A 5278-nucleotide genomic window follows, 5' to 3' on the forward strand; every position below is an offset into this window, starting at 1 on the left:
TAGGGTATAATACCTTGAAGTTCATAGCTAAGAATAGTTTAATCTCAAACACAGATAATGAAACCGATAAATGTGAAGTGTGTATACGATCCAAAATGACGAAGAAACTTTTTTCAAGTGTTGAAAGAACGTCTCAAGTATTGGATCTTGTGCATAGTGATATCTGTAAGTTAAACGGCATTCTTACTCATGGAGGTAAACGGTACTTCATAACCTTTATAGATGATTACTCTAGATATCTGTATGTTTATCTGTTAAAGAGCAAAGATGAAGCATTGAACATGCTTAAAATATATAAAGAAGAAGTAGAGAATCAACTAAATAAGAAGATAAAAATTCTTCGTAGTGATAGAGAAGGAGAATACTTCTCAAATGAATTCGATAACTTTTGTGAAGAACATGGACTAATACATCAATGTACAACGTCATACACACCTCAACAAAACGGAATAGCTGAAAGGAAGAATAGAACATTAGTAGAAATGGTCAACTCAATGCTGATAAGAGCAAAGTTGCCACTAAATCTATGGGCAGCACTGCTTGCAGCATGCCATATACTAAATAGAATTCCGTCTAAAAATATAAAATATCTCCATATGAAACATAGAAAGGTAGAAACCTAACCTAGGATATCTAAAAGTGTGGGGGTATCTTGCATACTGCAAAACTCTTGATCCAAAAAGAACTAAGTTAGGACTAAGAGCTATATAGTGCGCCTTTGTAGGGTATACACAAAATAGTAAAGCTTATAGACTTCTAGATATAGAGTCTAATACAATAATAGAATCAAGAGACGTTGAGGTCTTTGAGAATTCACTATCCTTGGAGTCAAAGGATAATGAAATCAAAACTCCTGATAGAGAACCAGACAGTATAGCTCCACAAATAGTGGAAGCTCCTGTTGAACCTCGTAGGAGTTAAAAGACAATAATAGAGAAGAGTCTAGGAGATGACTACATAAACTCACAACGTGTCATTTTTTATCTTGTAGAATGAGATAGAGAAAATATTATTAAAAAAATACCTATAGCGATGACTATAGAAGATGATCCTAAAACATATAAAGAGGCTGTATTCTCTAGAGACTCAACTTTCTGGAAAGAAGCTATAAACGATGAAATGGAATCCATACTATCAAATCAAACATGGAAAGTAGTAAACTTACCTCTAGGTTCTAGACCCGTAGGTTGTAAGTGGGTATTTAGGAAGAAATATCACACTGATGGGACTATCCAAAGCTTCAAAGCTCGATTAGTAGTTAAGGGTTTTAAACAAAAAGAATGGATAGATTATTTTGACACAGACTCTCCTGTAGCTAGGAAAATATCCATTAAAATATTATTTACGCTAGCTTTTATACATCTTCACATCCACCAAATGGATGTAAAGACCGCATTCTTGAATGGTGATCTCAATGAGGAGGTATACATGGAACAACCTGAAGGTTTCGTTTTACCAGGAAATGAAAACAAAGTATGTAGATTAGTCAAATCTTTGTATGGATTAAAACAAGCACCAAAACAGTAGCATGGGAAGTTTGATTTTTAAATACTATCTCATGGTTTCAAGTATAATGTAGCTAACAAATGCATATATTCTAAAGTAGATGGTAGCTATATCGTTATTATTTGTCTGTATGTTGATGGCATGTTAATAATAAGTAATAAAATGGAAGGTATGACTGAAACAAAGAGGTTTCTATCTTCCATATTTAAAATGAAGGATCTTGGACAAGTTGATACCATCGTAGGTATCAAAGTTAAAAAACATTGTGGGGGTTATGCTTTGTGTCAATCTCATTATATTGAGAAGATACTACACAAGTTTAATCATCTAAATATAAAGGAAATAAAAATTCCATTTAATCCAAGTACCAAGCTAAAAGAAAATACTGGAAGAACAGTTGCACAACTAGAATATGCGAGTGCTATAGGGAGTCTTATGTATGCTATGCAATGCACTAGACCTGATATTGCATATGCTGTTAGTAAACTTAGTAGGTTTACTAGTAACCCCAGTACTGAACACTGGAATGCAATCAGTAGAATCCTTGGTTACTTAAAAGCAACCAAAGACTTGGGACTATTTTATTCAGAGTTTCCTTCCGTATTAGAAGGATATACCGATGCGAGCTGGATATCAAGTGCAGGGGATAACAAGTCTACTACAGGGTGAGTATTCCCCCTAGGAGGTGCAGCTGTATCTTGGGGATCCAAGAAACAAACTTGCATAACGCACTCGACTATGGAGTCTGAATTTATAGCCCTGACTGCAACAGGCAAAGAGCCTGAGTGGCTAAGGGATCTTCTATTAGAAATTTCTTTCTGTGTAAAGCCTATATCGGCTGTGTCACTAAATTGTGATAATGAAGCCACATTAGCTAGAGCCTATAGCACTACATATAATGGAAAGTCTAGACATATCAGTCTTCGACATGATTATGTCAGACAATTGATTCGAGATGGAATCATAGATATATTCTATGTGAAATCAAGCAATAACCTGGCAGATCCTTTTACTAAATCTCTACCGAGAGAGGTAGTAAAGGCTACATCTAGAGGGATGGGGTTGAAACTCTTCAACTAAAGTTCCACCAGTGATGGTAACCTAACCTAAAGTCAAAAAATCTCTAATTTTAAGTTTAATGGGTAAGAACAAGTCACTGATATGTGAAAAGTTTTCAGCACTAAATTATAAAACCTCATACATAATAGATAAGTGCTGACCGTTACGAAAGAGGGTTGAGTCTTAAAACTCTTAATGAAATCCAGTCTATAGGACAAGTGTCTTGTAGTAACGGAGACACTAGAAGGATTTCACCTATATGGACATAGTGATGATGTTGTCTCTCATGAGAGTTAGGAGTTTTTTTTTTGGGATCGTTCACGAATTAGGATAAGCACATGGCCATTAATTGTGCTGAGCAAGATTATGGGAACTCTAACAAACACATACCGGATATGTGTGTGGTTTCTCCAACTCTGTTATCTAGGAATAACTAGTTCAACGCTACGGCTACCAGTAATTTTGACAGAGTTTTGAGATACTTACACTAAGGAAAGATTAAAATCGAAAGATATCTTTCTTTATGTATATAAGCTGATTATTCTGGTAGAAATGTCTAACCAAGAAAATATACTATGTAAAAATCAAGTGGGAGATTGTTACAAGAAATGTTGATTTTATATAAAATATATATGTTAAAATAAATATGATATAATATATAATATGTTTGAAAAACACCTTTTGCGGGTTTTTTTAAGAATAGTCTCACATGGGAAAGGGAAGAGAAGAAAAAGTGATTTAAATGAAAACAGTGGAGTATTATAATATTTACTTACCTATTCCAAGGACTATGGACCTTGCGTGTTCCAGTGCGTACCCGCACGCTCGAGCTCAGGCACGGCCTCGGGCTCGGTCTCGGTCTCGGTCTTGGTCTCAGTCACGGGCACAAGCACGGGCACGGGCACAGGCTCGGTGTGAGGGCGTGGGCATGTGAGGCAGTGTGGCTGTAGAGGTGCTAGTGGCGCACTTTGCACTTCACACGTGCGCATCGTGTCGCAGAGGGTCGCTCCCTTCGCGAATCAGAGCGAGACATGTGCGAGTCGTGGTGCAACTAAGTGGCTAAGGCAGATGGCTGGGTAAAGGAGAGACTAGAGGACTGAATGAGAGTCCTCCAGAATATATAGAGGGCTGAAAAAGAAGCTATTGCAGAAAATCTGTAATAGTTGTGCCATAAGTGCAGGGTCCAGCTGAAACTGCTGCATGGCTAGCCTAACAGTTAGAAAACGGCTAGCTGTTGTCTCACAACAGTCAGCTTGTAACAGATTAATGGCCCATGCACAACAGTTAGAAAACAACCATAAAACGGCTCGTTTTCTTCAACAGCTAAAAAACAGTCATGGGATTTATTTCGCTGGACCATAACTCCCAGCCACCATAGCCTATAAAAGGAGGGCCTGGATGGGTTTCCAAACCATCTCACAACCCAATCCAACACAACCATAGGAATTGAGACAGCTCACTACTCCTCTCTCTATACTCTGGTAATTCCAGCAAGATAGTATTAGTTAAACCTTTGCAAGAAGAACAGACCAACGGTGTAGTCTAGAACGGTTTAACTGAACCAGTAGCTGAAGACTTGACCAGTGCAATGGTCTAAATCATAATTTTCTTTTTTTTCTTTCTTCTGGAATTTTTCTTTTATTGTATTTCTGCCAGACTAAGTGTAATAGAGTTCCAATAGGTGGGCCTTCGTGTTTACTGAATGTAAACCCACACCAGACTCATCATATCCTAGAAGCGATTTGCTTGTAACTTATTAGCATACTCAATTCACTTGAGTAGGGGCAAATAATGCTTTAAGCACAGTGTTTCAGATGTACTTCAGCCTGTCCATATTTCAGATTTATTTACAATTTTTGGTTTCCACATTATACAGAAATTATATCAATCTGTATAATTTCCAACAATATGTTAACCCGTGTATGCAGAGGTGGTGGTACATGCACAGATGCCCATATATTTATATATAATTCTAGCGAAGGAGAAATGTTTTTTTTTTTTTTTTTTTTTTTTTTTGTCCTCAACTTTGATACCACTAATACAATCTCATAGCCTTAACGGTACCCTATACCCGTTTCTATTAGAATGTCTTCACAACTTTTTAAATTCTATCATCATTTCCAAAGCACATCCCTTAGTTTTAGCTTTTTCTTGCTTTTACCTTCATATGGCCTTCTCTGCTTTTCTTTACTTTTCTGGTCTTTTTTTTTAAAAAAAAAAAAAAAAATTCTTTTCTTTCTTTTAGGCAGATGTATCATTCATTTTTTTAATCACAGTATTCTGACTTTCTTTAGTCCCACATCGACTGTTGGAGATTATTTTTTAGAGAATTAAGTTATAGTTTGTCATATTATAATTGAAATAAGGAATATAAGGTATATTTTAACATGGTATTAGAATGAGTTCTAATGTGAGATCTGCTCTAATACCATGTTAAAGTATTATTGTATTTCGTATTTTTTCTAATTTACAATATGTTGATTCTCCATGCATAATGGAAATTTGGTTAATTATGATGCCCAATAGGTGCAATGCTCACCCTCTAAACCATTTTCCTTGGTGTGGCCCATCTAAATCATGAATGGTCTTGATTTTTTGGGCCATATGACTAAATTTTGGTATAACATCTAATTGTTGAAGCGTATTTCTTATAATAATTAGTGGGCCTTATAAAAACAAGAGTGGTTATCTCCCTCTCTCTCTCAACTATTTC

The sequence above is a fragment of the Magnolia sinica genome, chromosome 12 (assembly GCF_029962835.1).
Source record: "Magnolia sinica isolate HGM2019 chromosome 12, MsV1, whole genome shotgun sequence".
Classification (NCBI taxonomy): Eukaryota; Viridiplantae; Streptophyta; class Magnoliopsida; order Magnoliales; family Magnoliaceae; genus Magnolia; species Magnolia sinica.